Here is a 19,798-nt window from a genome sequence, read left to right on the forward strand (position 1 = left end):
AAATCTGTTAGTGAAAGGATAAGTTTGATATAATTCGATCAATAGTGAAAGGGGATTTAATAAATTTCCATCTTTTCTCAAGAATAGCAAATAGAGGATCGGAGCGATAGCTCAATGGGCTTGCATTTGTTTGCAGAGGCCCCAGTTAGATAATTGCACAGTTCCCTGAGCAGAGCATAGAGGAAGTCCCAGCACTGCAGGATGTGACCTCCAAACCCCAAATTAATCACAAATGGAATGGTTTAAACTGAACACTTCCTATTCTCAAGATCTGTGCTATAGTTTTAAAACTTTAACTCTAATTTAGCTAAATCATCTGCATGATCAAGACAACACTAAAAAATTAAGACGTAGTGATATAAGAAAATATTCTTTTTTAAAAATTTTTTGAATTTTATTTTATTGAATCTCTGTGAGATACAGTTACAAGCTTTCATGTTTGAGTTACAATCATACAATGTTCAAACACCCATCCCTGAGTGATACTCAAGGAAAATATTCTTGGGCACAAATTCTTGGGCATGCTAATTAATTATGTTAATAATTAATTAATTTGCTCAAGCGGGCCCAGTAATGTCTCCATTGGAGACTTCGTTGTTACTGTGTCTGGCATATCGAATACTCTCGGTAGCTTGCCAGGCTCTCCGAGCATTAATTAATTATATTACCTATTATTTAGGGCTGGAGCAATAGCACAGTGGGTAGGGCGTTCGCCTTACAAGCGGCCAACATGGCCGACCCGAGTTTGATTCCTCCGCCCCTCTCAGAGAGCCCGGCAAGCTACCGAGAGTTCGATATGCCAAACACAGTAACAACAAAGTCTCCAATGGAGACGTTACTGGGCCCACTCGAGCAAATCCACAATCAACGGGAGGGCCTTTTATTTTAGTGAAAAATTACTTAATAATGGTAGCAAGATTAGTTTTACCTTAAGGAATACCCTGTATAGTATTAATGACAGACAAAAATCAAAAATTAATGCTTAAGGGGCAGGAGCAATAGCACAGTGGGTAGGGCGTTTGTCTTGCACGCAGCCGACCTAGGTTCGATTCCCAGAATTCCATATGGTCCCCCAACCACCGCCAGGAGTAATTCCTGAGTGCATGAACCAGGAGTAACTCCTGTGCATCGCCAGGTGTGACCCAAAAGGAGAAAAAAATTAATGCTAAGAACTCTAAGATTTCACATAAATAATAATTTGTGCAGAAAACACAATGAATAATGTAAAAAATGCCAACTTTACTAGTAATCAAAAGAATAAATTTTAACAAGTTATCCTTCATAACTATCTAAATTAAAAAATTTTTCAATTTCATTTTTTAGTATCTTTGAAGTAAAATAGTGTTTTGGAGGGAGGCTATTCATTCTAAGGAGAATGGGATGAGAAAGAAAAAGAGAGAGAAGTCAAAAGAATAAAGAAAGTCTGCCCCCATAGATAGTCTCCCAGGCACCTCCAGGAGTTAGCCGTAAGCACCCTTTGTTGTAGTCTTTCTAAAAATTAATAAAATAAAATAAGGAAAGAGAAACTGTGTACCCTGGGCTGAGATGTGGGTGACCCCAGAGTAGAATGTGCCACAAAAATAAGGAGGGAAAGTTGAAAACAGAGTCAAGATGTGACACCCAGATGGAATGTACATGAAGAAGTTCCACCTGGAGTTAGTGGGACACAGCAGAGGGTTCAGGGTGCAGACGACATTCCCACTAGAAGCTAGTTTGATGCCTTTTCCAAATTGCCAACTTCTCAGCAGTTTTTTTTAAGGCTATACTGGACCTTGTAGAAAAGCAGTCTTCTGAAAAGTCTCAGGACAGAAATTCATCACTAAATATAAAGACTCAGGCATTTCATAGTCTTCGTTCCAAGAACTTCAATGTTAATTTATTTACTCTTTTGGTATACATATATAATTATGTAATTTATATTAAAATGAGAGTCTTTGAACTGTTGTATCTAATGCTGAAAAATTGGAACCAGCATGTACTACTGAACAGTGGAAGAAAGGTTAAAATGCATTTCATTTCATCTTTTGGCAGAGTATTAATCTAACTTGTAAAGAATGTGTTTGGCTATTCCCTTAATGTAAAGATCATCTATGTTAAAGTATAAACAGCCAATACTAAATGAAAAAGGAATGGAATATACTTATAATACTAAGAATATAGCTGTATATTAACAGAAAATTAATAAAAGTAAATACATGAAAATTCAGTTATTTATATGCGATGGGTCCATTGATTTTTATTTATATCTTCATACATTTCTTCATTTTCCAAGCCTCTGTGGAGAACTTGTATAACTTTTAGACTAATAAAATGTTACATACGGTCTGAAACTAATATTTAAGGATGGAAAACAGGGGACAGGAAGACTCACTCATGGTTGGAAGCTTGTCACAAGTGTGTGTGTGTGTGTGTGTGTGTGTGTGTGTGTGTGTGTATTGGGAGGAAGGGAGGAGATAAAGGGCAGTTAAGGACATAGAAGGAACCGCTATGACAATAGTAGTTGGAAATGATCATTCTGGACAGGAATTGAGTGTTGAAAGTAGGGGAAGGGATATTGTATATCCCTTCATTGATTTATTATTGATAACCTTTCAGTACCTGCATTGCAAGCCATAATGCCCAAAAGGAGAGGGGGTTAGAGACCGAGAGAGAGAGAGAGAGAGAGAGAGAAAAGAAAAGTGTCTGCCATAGAGGCAGATGGGTGTGAGGGATCTGGAGGGAAACTGAGGACATTGATGGTGGGACATGTGCGCTCTAGTGAAGGAACATGTGTTGGAACATTGTATACTGAAACCTAATCATGAACAACTTTGTGTATCTCATGGTGATTCAATTAAAAATTAAGTAATAAAATAAATATTATAAAATAAGAGATCTCCAGCAGTAGAGGATACTGTGAACATGCAGCAACTTTGCACATTAAAATCATAATCATTAACACCATTATAACCACGCTACCTAAACTATAATAAATACAAAATATTAAATAGAGGTCTCAGATTGTGGTATTGCACATGAAGAATGAGAAAGTAACCCCCTTTTTGTTAGAAGGAAGATCCAGAATTAAGCCATCTATTTCCTCCCATACTTCTTGCCAACTTCTACAAATGAAACAGCATCCTCCCGATACGAATGTCCACTAAAGAACTGAGGGTGCAGCCCTTCGTGATAATGCCAAAGACTGGGTGTTCTTCCCCTAGTACAATTATCCTGCCAAAACAGGGAGGGAATGGAGACAGAGAAGTCTGACGTAAACATCTCCCAGGGCAGATGCTCTCAAGTATAAACAGTGCATTCTTACATAGGAAGATAAAACTGTCACTAGATGAAGGTTTTTTCTTTACCCTCATCCTCAGACCCGTGAAAATCTGCAGGAGTTTTCCTTCTCCATTAGGAAAATGTATCTGTTTGCTCAATTTCAGTGAAGAAGCAGTTCTTCCTTGACCAAAGAGCTATTAAATTCTACTCACTGTCTTGATGTGATTTCTGGAGTGGCGTACACACACACAATTCTTTGTAAACAAGCCTGTCTGTTCTTGGAGCAAATCCCTTCCCTCCTCTAAATATCCACGCAGTAGAGTATGTATCATAAATGTAGTCATAAAACATGTGTCTTCCGGTTGGTAACACTGAACTAGAGATATAAGACAGAGGGATTTATAGTCATCCTGCCTCTAGCATTAATAATGCGGACCCAGGTAAACCCAACATGGAGCACATACCAAAGCAAATCATTTCAGATTCTGAACATCCATTGTGTTAGGGATATGGATCACGGAAAGGAATTTCTCATGTTAACTTTTCTATAAGGTCCCAACTTTCCTCAGTGAGTGTCTCTTACTTTCATAACAGAAAAAGAAATTTTAAAATGCTTAATGTCCTCTGGCCCAGCAAAAATTAAAACCTGTGAAGAGAAGAGAGTTTTGCCATTAGCTATAGGACACAATCCGAAGTGTTACACCCATAGTGAGAGGGTCTAGGGCAGCCCACGGGAAAGAGAGAAGATTAATTCTGGGTCAGAGAATGAGGAGTCATAGTGTGGAGTGAGTTTCACAGAGGAAGCAGCTTCTGAAATAGCCTTCAAGGAAGAGCAATATTTTTATTTGATTAAATAGACTCCAAGAAAGAGGTCAGCATAAGAAAACTCAAACATGAAAGGCAGGAACATGCCAGAGGCAAGGGAAGATAATTGGGGGCTGGCCCTTATTTGATGTGGCTGCTCAAATCGTCAACCTCTTCCAACCCAATGTATAATCTTGATTAACTTTTAATTTCTCACCATACGCTTGAACTAATGTTGATTCCTTATTGTAGTATGTTTCACATTAAGACTATATGGTTCATCTGTCTCCATGCGAAGATGCTTTCAGAAACAAAAGTGATTTCAAAACTCAACAGATTTAAGATTTAAGTGTTCATTCAATTCCGTTTTGATTTGCATGTTAGAGATTTCTGTTGGAAAATCATAATGGTTCCTTGCAGCTCATTATTTCTCAGCAATTTGACCGAAGCGTCCAAACTTAGAGAATTCAGATACAGAACAATATTTAGAAAAACATATTTAAAAGATTTTGTGACACATGTGAGAATGTGAACTCTAAGTGGACAGGTACTATGTCTGGAAGAAATCCCTGTCAGTAGTTGAAACAGAGAGTCCATTGAGTTAACATCAAACCAGTTAGAGGAAATCATTTGATAGTGACTAAAGAATAAAGAAGATTGAGGATCTAATGTCAGTTTCTTCACTCCTAGGCATAAGTCACAGCATATGATAATCTCTGAACCTTTCCCCAGTTGTGAAATAGACATAACAATATCATGCATTCTATATGTCCTAGAATTATGAAAATCCCATCAGGGTGTATGTGTCATCCGTGATGGAATCACTAAAAACCTTGGGGATCATCTTACTAGGTTACTATATTTTTTTCCAAGAAGTATGCATTCAGAGCCTCTAACAGCAAGATATTGGAGGAATGGAAATAAGATGGAAGTTAGAGCTGCTGGATGATTTCTTCACAGCCTTAATTTCATTTGGAGAGTGCTAAGCTACTCGTTTTACATTTGGGGCACAAAAGAAAAAAAATAAAAGCTTCTACTTGAAAAAAGTTTCTGTGGAGATATATATATGTAGATATATATATATATATATATATATATATATATATTGCTGGTTTATTACTCTGGCCTCAATTTATAGAGGTAAAAGCAAAACCCAGAAATGCTAAATAACCTCTTAGCTTTAAGTAACTCTAGGAGAGGACCTGGATAGATAATTAAATCCATGCATTATCCTCTGAGTCCTGTACCTTTTCCCCATGTCTCATGGAAGAATTAAATCAATACAATGTCCTGACACAAAAAGTGCCAAAAGTTGATCTTACTATACCTTTATATGGAAGTTACCACCTATGGTAGGTATAGCAACTCCGTGGTATAAAATTCACTCACTCGTTACTTTGTACATTTTCAAATAAATATTTTTTCAGATGCCTTAGACATTCCTAAAAGCCCTAGCTTCCACAATGCATAAAATCTGAGACTAAAACTTTATGACCCCTCCCCAGCTTAAAACTGCAATACATTTTTTCTAGAATTGATGAAAAGCATAATATTATAAATTTAACTATAGCCTATCCAAAAGTACCTCTTTAATTATAGTGGTAAAATAACTTAACCTATTTATATATGGACACCATTCCCTCACCAAATGACCTATGAGTTTGTTTTATCTGAAAGTCAACACAGTACCTGTTTGATACAGTCTACCTCCTTTCCACTCTAAGGAACTGGAAGCTTGCAGACAGCATTCTTCTTTCTATGTATTTTCTCTTCAATCACGATTTTGAAGCATATAAATATGTTCTGGTGTCTCCCATTTTAAAACAAAACAAAAACCTTCATCCACACAATGAAGGGATACCCGGTTTTCTTTCTTTGCTACAAAGCAAGTTTTAAATTGATTGTAGTATAGGCAAATAGATACTATAGTGTTAACATCTAAGGGTCTGATTCCAAACTTAATGGACTTCATCCTGTACCACTGACTCCGAGTCTCTTCTGGCATCACCATGACCTTTAACCCTGGTACTAATCCCATCATGGTGGGGGCAAGCTTCTGATTTGCCTCCTCTAGAATATAAGACAGGGATTCCATCTGTTCACTGCAGAATGTTCAGCACTTGGAGCAGAATCTACCATATGCCTAATGAAGTAACATTTGTTATATAAGTAAACCATCTAGAACCACAAAGTACTTAGTGAATTACATAGGGTAAGTCTACCACTTCCTCAAGTATTTCTGATGAGTGGGTCACTATAGATGCTAAATTTTACCTACCTCCATTAATGACTTCAACCACTATTTGGAAAAAATTCAGTAAAGTTAATCTACAAATCTAATCAATGCAATTTAATCTATACCAAAATCACACCAGGACCTTTTTGTGTTACTTGGCAGAAATAATTCTAAAATCTATTTTGAAGAATAAATATTTTTAAATAACTTTGATAATTTGACAAAGAAGAATAATGTGGGTAAAATTGCACTACCAGATATAAAATTTGTGTTACATAATAACTGTAATTAAAACAGCGTGAATCTGGCACAGAATAAAAGATCAGAAACAGATTACAGAGTTCAGAATTGAGCTCAAATATACTGGAGGATTTTGTAAATGAAAAAGAGCATTTCAAATCAGGGAAGGAAATAGTGGATATTCAATATAAGGTCTTGGAACAGCTTCCTGCGAATTTGCTAAATAAATAAGTAACCTTACTTCTCTTACTGAATTCAAATAAATTTGTAATAGAAAACAAAGCATTAACAATTAGCTTTATGTCCTTGAAGTGAGATTGCCTTTTAAGTGCATTAGCAAAATTAGACCCGTAAACAATAGACATCCAACTACTTAGAAGTGAAAAAAATGCATATAGTAAAAACAAAACAAAATAAGCTAACCCCCCATCAAAAAAATTAAATGAAAATTTAAAGACTTAGCGATCTTTTTGGCCACATATATTTGATAAAATGACTGCAAGAGATCCAGGCTAAACCTTGACTTCGAATTTCAAAACTTGTCAGCAAACTGTGTGGAGAGTGTGGGGAGAATAAGAAATGAAACTTGCACCCGGTGGTGAAAAAGACAGTGGGCAAAGAATCATGGGCACTTCAGTGGTGTATATACTCTGTGTATCAATACTATAAACTCAAGCAATATTGTAACCATATTACCTACAGTTTCTTTGAAAAATTAAAAGAGTAAGTTTAAATTGAGAAAGAACATTCTGATAAAAGAATCGGCAAAGAAAGTAGATAACTCACCAAAGTATAAATAAACTTGGAAGCATAGTCAGTCTCTTGAGTAATCACAAGAGCACAAGTTAAAATATTAAATTAAAAATTAAAATATTAAATTTCCTTTACCCATCATCTTAGCTAGCAAAATTAAAAACATTGACAATACATATGGGGTTGGCAAGGGAATGTAAAGCAGAATTTTTATGCATTTAATATGAGGGAGGAAACTGATTCAAATTTCTGGGAGTTAGGTTGGCATCAAATCTATAGTGTCCATTAAGGGAATAACTGGATAATTAATATATAAAGAGCATTCTTTGCAGAGTCACTTATAATTTTTTAAAAGTCCATCAATAGGAGATTATTGACTGTGTCATCATTGATCCTTGCAAGGAACTATTATGTAAACCTAATTGTGCAGACCTACATTTTTTAAATATATAAAGATATCCACAATATGTCAAATGGGAGGGGGTGGGAAAAGCAGATTGCAAATCTATCTACCCTCTCATAATTTATTGAATTTCATCCCCATCATTACTCCGGTACAAACTAACACCCTCCTTTTCAGGGTTTTCTACATTCTCTTTGGGCTTCCTCCTGTGGATTTTCCACACTGTAGCCATAGGTAGAGTTTTACACTTCTAATATAAGACTATCTTCTAAAAAATTTTTATTTCTATATGAAGGCATCAAGACTGAAGAGTGGGGCTAATGAGGCAGGAGGAGGACCTTGTGGCAGGCTCTCTTTGGGGAAAATACCTTGAAAGTCAAACTACTGTCCTTTTCAAGGTGTTTTGTTCTGTTTTTTAAATAAAGGAATGAAAGTAGTATTATACAGTTCAGTGGAAGTAATAAATGAGCAACTTCTTCATGAAGCTTTGATGATCATAGTGTAAGGAAGAATTTAGAGACTAACAGATCAGAAATTAAGGTTTGGGTGATGCTTACTTCGCTCAAGTTTGTTCCAGTGGTCTACCGAGAAGGTAACTTTCTACTTTGGCATTTCCAGCATTACTAGTAAAAAGCCTTTCCTTTTCATAAGTAAAGAAAAAAGAAAAAAATTACTTCTTCCCACCGAATGTGAATGCGCCAAGTATTCCCCAACCTTTCTAAGTACTCAAGATCCAGAGTCTTCTTTCCTTTCTCCTGTTCTCTTGACCCGTGTCAATCTTAGTCCCCAGGGTTTGTTCTTTGTCTGGGACCTTCCTGTCCATCGTCCACTTCCCACCCCACATTATGCCTTTTGAGCCTCTACACCACTCAGCACTAAACCTTTCCTCAAGGAAGCATCCCTGATAGCCTTCCTTGGTTGACATCCCCTTTGTATTCTCTGGAAGTTCTCTTTCTCATGGGCCACCTTATCAGAGTTTGCAAGTATCTACTTGTGAATTTCCCATCCCCTCCACAGAATAATGGGAAGTTCATGATATCCATTCTGCATTATATTTTTCTTCTTCACATATTTCACACAAATTGACATATATCAGGCATTCAAATATGCAATGAATGAGTGATGGAAAGGCAAAAAAAGGAAAGAATAAGGACTTGGTACTCTGAAAATCGAGCACTAAAATAAATGCAGATTATTAAACATAAATGCTTATAGATAAAATAAATAGCACAGCGGGTAGGGCGTTCGCCTTACAAGCGGCCAACATGGCCGACCCGAGTTCGATTCCTCCGCCCCTCTCGGAGAGCCCGGCAAGCTACCGAGAGTATTCGATATGCCAGACACAGTAACAACAAAGTCTCCAATGGAGACGTTACTGGGCCCGCTCGAGCAAATCGACGATCAACGGGAGGGCCTTTACCTTTACCTTTACCTTTATATACAAAATAATATTAGAGACAGTATTTTATATTTATTTATATTTATTTCAAAACATCACATATTTTGAAGTAGTTTATATCAATTAAAAGTTGTAGAGGTCATAAATATGCTTGTGGGGGGTGCTTTATACCACATCATTAAGGAAATGCAAATTAAAACAAGTAGATTCCACTAGATACCTATTTAAATGGCAAAAATTCAAAGTACTAACAGCATAGATGCTGGAGAGGATGTCATATAACAGGCACTCCATTGTTGGTGAAAATGCAATCTGGTATGGCTAATTTGAAAGACAGCTGGATAATTTCTTAGAAAAGAGAGAAAAGGAAAGAAAGCAAGAAAGAAAGCAAGAAAGCTGTGCACTGATACATATTATCTTTCTTCATTATTTAGCCAATCTGGAAGCATCCAAGATGTCTTCCCTACAGTAGGCAAATGAAAAAGTGAACTGTGTATATCAGACAATGAGATGTCATTTTTTGCTAAAAAAGAATTGAGCTATTAAGTCATAAAAATATATGAAGAAGAAAACTTAAATGTATGTTACTAATCAAAAGAAGACAGTCTGAATGGGTATATATTATATAATTATGGAGAATTAGACTGACATGATGGAACTTCATAACATTATTAAATTATGTAAAAGAAAAACATATGAAGATAGTAAAAATATCAGTGGTTGTCAAGAGTTAAAGCTGAGAAAGGGCTAAGTCAGAAGAACAGAAAAACAATTGAACTACTCTGATACTATCCATCTGATAAATGCCATATGTTTGTCCAAAGCTATACAATATATAACACCAAGAGTGAACTGTACTATAACTCTGTGGACTTTTGATAAAAAGAATGCATCCACATAAATCTGACAATTATAACAAATATCCCCTCTAGTGAGTAGTGTCAACAAGAAAGAAAACTTCACATGTGTCAGTCACTGGGGGCTACAAGAAATCTCTGAATCTTCGTTCAATTTTGCTGTGAACTTACTGCTTTAGAATATAAAATCTATTTGAAAATATAGTGGCACACATTCTAGGGGAAAAGGGAGCTCAGATAGAGAAAGGAGCACCAAATAAAGGGTGTTGGGAGGATCCTCCCAGGATAGGAGAAACATGCTGAAAGTAGACTATAGACCAAACATGATTGCCACTCAATGCCTCTTTTGCAAACCACAACACCCGAAAGGAGAGAGAGAACAAAAGGGAATACCTTGTCTCAGAGGCAGGGTGGGATGGGATACTGGGACCCGTGGTGGTGGAAAATAGGCACTGGTAGAGGGATGGGTGTTTGATCATTGTACAATTGAAACCCAAGCACAAAAATTTGTAAATCTACAACAGTACCTCATGGTGTTTCACTAACAATTTTTTTTAAATATAAATGATGGAGAATGGGCACTGGTGGAGGGATGGGTACTGGATCATTGTATAACTGAAACCCAAGCACAAAAATTTGTAAGTCTACAACTGTACCTCATGGTATTTCACTAATAAAAATTAAAGAAAAAAGAAAATATAGTGGCATAATTTTTCTAGGATTTTTCCTTCCTGAATTAGATGGTTCATTGGTCATGGCTTCTCACTGCCCTAAATGTGATGACACAATCAATGTGTGGTTCAGGGTCACCAGGACCTCAGGAGCTCTGAAGACGAAAACCAAACTCATCTCTTACCCAGATTCCTGGATCCCAAAATGTTGTCAGCAACAAAGGCATTTCTCTTTTTCATTTGTGTGGTATCAGAAAGTCTCTGTTGAAGTCATCATTCCAAGATTTCTTCTTACAGTATCTTGCCATCGTCCTAAAGTAATTCTACTTTCTTGGGGGGAAGTTTTCACAGAGAGAGAGGTCCTAAAGAAGTCTAAAAGGAGAGCAATGGTTATCTCCCCTTCTTCTCTCCTTTTCCTAGATTTTTCACAATCTCCATCAAATCTACTCCTAACCACCTCAGAAACTCAAAGCAGACATTTTGATGCCCCCCAGCCCTGCCCTGCTGCCCAATTATCAAATTTCATTCCTTGGTTTTCAGTTCAACACCAGTTTTGTTCTTGGTGGTGGTGGTGGTGGTGGTTGGGATTTTTGGGTTTTTGTTTTTGTTTTACCTTCGGCAATAATCACTGTTTATTTGCTAATTGCGGTGAAGGACTGGGACCTACAAATAGAGCCCAACCGTTTCCCCCAGTTAGAGGACATCCTCATCTCATTAGTAGTTGAAAGACACGGAGAAACTAAAGTGGTTCAAGGAGACTAATGATTTTGTTTTCAAAGGATTCCAGAAACTTACTCTGCATTTTGGCATCAAAAACATATTATATAAATTGTGTATAACTGTAGGCAGATTGGCACCTGTGGGTAGTGGGTGGTTGAAGACTTAAAGTCAATATTTAGTCAACAGCTCAGTCACTTTGTGTAGATATAAATGTCTATGACTTCTTGTCAACATTATTTTCTACCATGCTTACAAACTCATGTCATCTTTTTCCTGACCAGTTGCTTAAAATTAAATTTTTAAATAACACCTTTCAAAGCCATTTGACATAGAAATAGATCTGCAAGTATGTTTCTATCACAATAATTAAAAGAGCAGACCAGCAGGTCGTATCACATTTCTGGAATAAGTTTCTTTGTCTGTAAACTTGTTAATAAACCAAGTTAGTTCCAACGCCCCACTCTTTAATTAATCTCGTAATTTATGTAACAGTCTGCCTACTCCTACCTTACAGATTCTATCAGATCCTATTTGTGTTAGCTATCTGGGCTTTCCATAATCTATCTCCTCTGATTCCTGTTCCTTGAAGCCAGAGGCTTGGTTATGTTTATTGTTTAGCCCCTCAGAAACCTGGTAAAGTCTGTGAATGCTCATGTGCTCAGAGTGAATACTGAACTAAAATGAGTTATGAGGAGTGAGTACTGCACTTAACACCCGCTCTTATTTTTTCAGAAGTTTTATTGGATCACCGTGAGATACAGTTACAAACTTGAATAATTACGTTTCAGTCAAACAATGCTTGAGCACCCATCCCTCCACCATCATTGTTCCCAATGTCCCACCCGCCACCCCCACCCCACTTCCTGCCTCTGTGGCAGATACAATCCTTCTTACTCTCTCTCTAATTTCGGGCATTATGATTTGCAATACAGATACCAAGAGGTCATTGTGTTTGGTCCTTGGTCTACTTTCAGCGCACATCTCCCATCCTGGGCGATCCCTCCAATCATCATTTACTTAGTGGTTCCTTCTCCATCGCAATTGCCTTTTCCCCCAGCACATGGGGCCGGATTCCAGACCATGGCATGATCCTCCTGGCCCACTCTTAGAGATTTAATTGTTTTGCTCAAATCCAAGTGCAGATGTCCTACCCCTGGCAATTCAGAACACAACTTCATTTCGAAAAGGAGTATTGAGTAGTCCTTGCGATAGGGTGGACCTACTCCAGTTTGACTATCATCCTTATAAAAAGGGAACATTCTAACACAAACGTGTACAGAGAGAATGACTCATAAAGATTAAGGTAAGGATAATGCTTCTACACATCAAGAAATAACAAAGTTTGCCTGCTAACCTCCCAAAGCTAAGGAAGAAGCAGGGGACATACTTTAGCTCCCAGTTCTCAGAAAGAATCAACTTTGCTAACACCTTGATCTTGGACTTCTTGCCTTCTTTACCAAGACAATACATTTCTCTTGTTCTGCAGTTATTTCATCCTGCAGCTCGTTAAAAAGGTTTATACCTGGGGCTGGAGCAATAGCACAGCAGGTAGGGTGTTTGCCTTGCATGCAGTCAACATGGGCAACACAGGTTCGATTCCCAGCATCTCATATGATCCCCTGAGCACCACCAGGAGCAATTCCTGTGTGCATGAGCCAGGAGTAACCCCTGAGCATTGCCGGGTGTGACCCAAAAAGCAAAAAAAAAAAAAAAAAAAAAAAAGTTTATACCCACTGTAGTAGCCTTACTCGCTGGCAGAGTCACACAAACCCTTCAGGCTTGGAAAAAAAAATGTTTTTGTCCAATTCACTTGGTCATTATCACCAGTATCCTCTTTCCCATCCTGTACTTCAATCAGACCACCCCTTCATAGCTATCCACACAGCTTCTGGGCTTTGGAGATTTCTAATATGCTTTACCTTTTTTTCTTACACTGCCTTTACCACCTCCTTACCATCATGGAAGTCAGTGTTCTCTAAGGCCAATTGTTTCTGTAATTTTCAGATATTTTGCATGGAACCTGATTGACCATCCATGCCTCTCTTACCGCAAAGCCAAGTATTGCCAAAAATGATTCTTCCAAGATTGCAAACCCTTTCCTTTCCCTTAGGTTCACACTTTATCTACTGCCCTCCTATGCTCTGCCATGATTACATTCACTGATACAGAGAGCAAGAGAATCAAGAATGGAGGGGTAAGGGCCATTCTGTCTGGGTCTGACAACCTAGTCACACTCACTAACAATGTCACTTGGGTAAGTTTATCAACACTCCTGAGTCTTATTTTCCTCACCTGTAAAATGGGGTAAGAATAACGTTTAAGTTCTCAAAAAGATGCTTGGCACTCCACAAACATATTAACTACTGAGCATCAGTGTTTTGGTCTTAGTTGTCATTTCTTTCTTGGTGACTTCTGCATTTAAGTGTCTGCTTGATGACAACTCTAGACTTTCATTTCCCTGATTTTAATGCTGATAGCCTCTCCTTCATATCACCTGAGCTTCTGGTAGCTACTATTAGATTCCAGCTTCATCAACTCTTAAAAACTGTTCTGCGTCCAACTTCCCATCATGTGAAATCAACCCAAAACTCTCCCATTTGATCAAGTGATTTCACCATATTTCCTACCAGAACCCATGACTTCCATTCATAGGTGAAATTCTTAGTATTCACCAGGTCCTTCCTGTCTTCATCTGCTGGTAACATTCTTTCTATTCTAGTATTCGACCAGTGAAAAGTACAGAAATATATAAATTGGTTTTAATATTTTAATGTGTCCCTCCCTTACATTATTTCTCCATATAACAGTTATATTGTCTTTTAAAATATGTTAATAAACACGACTGCTGACTCTTAGACAGCTGGATAGAGACCACTTGTCTCTGTTTACCCAGGTATTAGTTGTTAACCCCTCCTCTCTATATCTCTGTTTTAAGAGACAAATTGGAACTCTCCAAGTCCAACCTCCACTCTCAAGTTCTTTCCTTAAAACTCCAAACACTCTCCATGTCTGCATTTCCAGGTGTGGTATATATAAGGATACTCTGTGACAGGATGTGCATTTCTTTATATAAAAGTAAACAAAAAATATTTTTGAAGAAAGCGAGCACATACTTTTCCAATAGTCCTGGAAAACACCCTTCTGAGGCTATCAGTCTTGGAGTCAAGAAACAGATTACCAGGGCTGGAGTGATAGCACAGTGGGTAGGGCATTTGCCTTGCACGTGGCTGACCTGAGTTCGATTCCTAGCATCCCACCAGGAGTAATTCCTGAGTGAAGAGCCAGGAATAACACCTGTGCATCGCTGGGTTTGACCAAAAAAAAAATCAGATTCCCCCTTTGTTCCCCAGGTACCAGGTCTTCCTCTGCTAGTGCATGTTTACATGTATACACATACATGTGTATGCAGAAGGAAGTGGCATTCTGGAAAATTATAAATAAGTACCACTTAAGGGTAGTGATTCACTTGTACCTTGATGGCCAAGCTTAAAAGACTGAAGAGGAATGTCTGACTTTGTTGCTAAATTTGTCCTTTTTTTCCGTTAAAGAGGAAATTTATTTAGAAGACTATGTTAGAAGTCATAAAAATCAAAATTTTAGGGATCAGAGAAATAATGCAATGGACTAAGTGTAAGCTTCACATGCAGAAAGTCCAGGACTGCATGGACCCTGGACATCACTGTGACCTCTGAGGTTATAACTGGAAGTAACTCCCCAACACTGGTAGAATTCCCCAAAAACCAAAGAAAAATCATTTTCTGAGCCACCCCTGTATAGATAGTCTTTTAAAAGACAATAGCTTAATTTACTGGTCTGGAGCGATAGCACAGTGGGTAGGCGTTTGCCTTGCATGCGGCCTACCTGGGTTGGATTCCTCCACTCCTCTTGGAAAGCCCCACAAGCTACCTAGAGTATCTCGCCCACAAGACAAAGCCTGGCAAGCTACTTGTGACGTATTCGATATGCCAAACACAGTAACAAGTCTCACAATGGAGACGTTACTGGGCCCACTCAAGCAAATCAATGAACAATGGGAGGACAGTGCTACAGTGCAGCTTAATTTACTAAAACTCAAAGCTTTATTTTAATCCCGCAAAGTTTCTTCACCTATTATCTTCTAAATGCCATCTTATATCTACACAGAAGATTTAAACATTCTCTTCTACGTAAACCTTTTTCAGAATGCCACTGTCTGATATTTACTGAATCAACAGTGACTTCTATCAGTCAACCGATTGTATCAACACTTCACCCAAGTGTTATACATATCGCCTCCAAATGAGTTGACTGCCATCCTCGAGCTTGTAGTCAAACCTGGGGAAGATATTTGCTGCAGGTAAATTTTTACCAACCTGGAAGATGTATGTGTTCACATTCAGCAAGTAGAAGCCACAGTCCACAAACTCAAAGTTATGAAAGACCAATTTAATTTTTCCATTATTTCATTGTTTTTGTGAGTCTCTATTCTTAGCGGTGTGAGGAGAAATCCCTGGTGATCACCATTGCACTTCGTCTAACTTTCTAGGGAGAAGGGAGTGTTTCATAGAAGAAAGACATTGCCACTGGCATTTATCATTTATTAAAACAAATTTCCAGGGGCTGGAGCAATAGCACAGCGGGTAGGGCATTTGCCTTGCACACGGCCAACCCAGGTTCAATTCCCAGCATCCCATATGATCCCCTGAGCATTGCCAGGGGTGATTTCTGAGTGCAGAGCCAGGAGTAACCTCTGTGCATTGCTGGGTGTGACCCAAAGTGAAAAAAAATTTCCAGAAGATGTCTTTTATAGCTCTCTGTGTAAGCCCTTCAAGCTTGACTTCCCTCTTCGTGATTTGTGTTTCTGGGTCTAAGAAACCGTGCTTGCTCTGATACCATGCCAGAGCACCAGTCTATGACATGCTCCATGATCCCATTGACTAGATCTAACATACTGTCAGTTGTTCTGGTTAGACACAGGAAGGGGACAAAGATTGTTGCTTCTCTAAGCATCATCAAGCTTCTTAGTGGTTGGTCATGCCCTCAACACTTACTCTAAGACAGTGCTATATCTCTTCCTGCTGTAACTTCCCTCCATACAATTCTTTTCCAACCCTATCCAAACCCCTATATTCTAAGAAACATTTCCTCTTTGAAGAGAGTTGTCTCATAAAGTTTCTTCTAAACACTTTGTCTGCCTTCCTCCTGTTCTTCCTCATTCCCCTCCTGAGCCTCCATGTCTCTGTTGCCTCTCAAGCTTGCTAGACTTAAGCATTTGAGCTTCCCTTGTCTGAATAAGTGACTACTCCTTCCCATTCTTTTGCCAGGCCTTAATTGTTATCTTCTCACTGAAATTTCCTTGATCACCCAATGAATGTAACCAAGAGTTAATCCTCCATTACCATTGTTTTTTGTTTGTTTCTCTTGAGTTTCCCCTTTAGACTGTAGTTCTAGGAAGGTAGAATCTATCTGTATTGAAATGAGCTTTAGAGTTTGACTGTCTGGATTCTGATTTCAACTCTGTTATTTATTAGCCACTTAGCTGTGTGACCTTGGGCAAGTTACTCAGTCTGTGACTCAGTTTTCTCATCTATACAATAAGGGATAAAGCTATGACAATAAATGAATCAATACTTAGCACCTAGTAAGTACTCTCTAGTATTTTGTAGACAGAGTACCTCACAGAGGTACCTCAGAGTACCTGGTATAATGCCTGAATTATAAAGGTTGCAAAGTCATCTATACAAATATATAAATTAATGAAAAAAAGATTGACCTTATGAGTGAATAAATAAATGTCACAAATTCTAATGCATATATATATATATATATATAGTCTGTTACATAGATGACATTTGTGACTCACTCTGTGATTGGAGCACACTAACAAGATCAAGGTTATTTCTGTATTCTACGAAGAGTTTTTAAAAATTCAGCATAGTTTATTGTTCCATGGTAGCTAAGAACTTCTCTAAGCCTGAGTAGCTGCCTAGCAGTTCAATAGTGCTGTTTACAGCTGGAATGAATAAGAAAGGCTGAATGGATTGTCACGAATAGTTCCCAGATCATATATAGGACAGACCTTACCTAAGTAGTTTCAGGGTTTTACCTGCTTTATAAATGATAGATAGCTCTTCTTTTTAGTCACCTATTGAAACTTTGTAATTTTACCAACAATAATTTCAGAACTTTAAAAAAAAGTAACAGCAATTTAATAATGGTCTTAAAATTATTTATAGGAAAAATATTAACATCTCTCTAAATATTCACATTTTATCTGGCAGTGACAAGCCCCTTCTTTGCAAGTGTGAGACCACTTGTTTTGTCCCCAGTGTTGCCTCCCAATTGCCTAGTATGGTCATGGTGGCTCTGCTGTTTGAGATTGTCAGAAACTCAACAAATTGTGCAATCTTGCTGCACTGCCACCAAATACACAAGTACCATGATTTAAATAATGTGAACTTTATAAGGCAATCCTTGGAGAAAAAAAAGATGGGAGGCATCACTTTCCCCAACTTTAAACTATACTACAAAGCAATGGTAATTAAAACACCATGGTACTAGAATAAAGACAGACTTTTGATTAAGGGAATAGAATTGAATATCCTGAGACAGACCCTCAAGTATATGATTAAATAATCTTTGATCAAGGAGAAAACAAAATATGAAGTAGAGCAAGAAAAACCTCTCCAACAAGTGGTGCTAGGAAAACTGGTCAGCTACAGCAAAATACAGTAACTCAGCCCTCTTTCCAATGCCACACACAAAATTTAAATCAACATGGATTAAAGACATTAATGCCAGACTTGAATCCATAAGATACATAGAGAAAAATGTAGGCAGATCTCTCTAGGATATTGAAACTAAAGGCATCTTCAAAGATGAAACACCACTGACCAAGCAAGTAGAAGCAAAGAAAAACAAATGGGACTACTTTAAATCAAGAAGCTTCTGCATCTCAAAGGAAATTATGACCAGCATACAAAGACAGTCTATGAAATGGCAAAAATGATTCAATTGACGGGGCCAGAGCAATAGCACAGCCAGTAAGGAATTTGCCTTGCACGTGGCCGACCAGGGTTCGATCCCCGGCATCCCATATGGTCCCTCAAGCTCCGCCAGGAGTAATTCATGAGTGCAAATCCAGGGATCACCCCTGAGCATTGCTTGGTGTGACCCAAAAAAGAAAAAAATAAATTAAATAAATTGACTTTAAAAAAATGATTCAATTGACACTCATCTGGTAAGTGGTCAATATCAAAAATATATATGGGGAATATATATGGCACTGGTAGAACTTTTCAAGTAACAAAAAATAGCCAACCCCATCACAAAACAGGGAGAAGAAATGAACAGAAACTTCCTCAAAAAAGATATACAAATGACCAAAAGGCACACGAAAAAAAGTTCTGTGTCACTAATCATCAGGAAAATTCAAATCAGAATAATGATGAGATATCTCACACCACAGAGACTGGCACACATCAAAAATAACTAGAGCAACCAATTCTTATTGACTGCCATGGATGTGAGGAGAAAAGATATTCTCATTCACTGCTGGTGGGAACCACTGGCTGGTCCAGCCTTTCTGGAAAACAATATATACATTCCTAAAATATCTAACAATTGAGCTTCCATTTGATCCAGTAGCACTTGAACTTCCATTTGATTCCCATTTCTTGGAATATACCTCAAAATGGAGAAAGGACATTTGCACCACTATATTCCTTTCAGCACTATCCTCAATAGTCAAAATATAGAAACAACCAAATTGTCCAAGGACAGATAGTGGGTAAACAAACTATGGTACATCTACACAATAGAATGTTACTCAGCTATAAGTAACTGCACATCATGGTGATTCATTAAAAAAATAAATAAAATTTTTAAAACATTTTTAAAAAGAAAAGATAAAGTCATACAATTTGCTGCTACATGGAGAATGTCAGACTGAGTGAAGTTAGTCAGAGGGAGAGAGACTGACACAGAATGATCTCTCTCATATGCAGGATGTAAATAAACATAAAACTGGAATAACAAATACCCAAAGACAATGGAAATAAAGAACATGAGAAGTGGTCTTCAGAAGGAAACAAGTCAGTTGAGGAGATAGGTCTGGAAGAGGGCGACATCAATGAGGGAAAGAAGTGTTTAACTGGAAGGAGAGGGGGTGTTTAAAGGTAGCAAAGTATTATGTATGCGACCCTATCAGCAAATCACAATGCAAAAACTTATGTTAGAAAAACAAGAGCCTCTCATAAAAGCACAATGGGAAACAAATGGGTGTGGGAAGCATTGGTGGAAGGAAGTGGATACTGGTGAAGGGATATTTAAACATATACTTCATATATGAAGGCATACTGCTGGAACATTGTATGCCTGAAACCCAGTCATGAATAACATAATTTCTTGGTAACTAAATAAAAAATTTGTATACTTTTCTATGGAATGGGAGCTTTGGTAAGCACAATAACATAAAGG

The sequence above is a fragment of the Sorex fumeus genome, unplaced genomic scaffold, assembly GCF_029834395.1.
Source record: "Sorex fumeus unplaced genomic scaffold, SorFum_2.1 ptg000151l, whole genome shotgun sequence".
NCBI lineage: Eukaryota > Metazoa > Chordata > Mammalia > Eulipotyphla > Soricidae > Sorex > Sorex fumeus.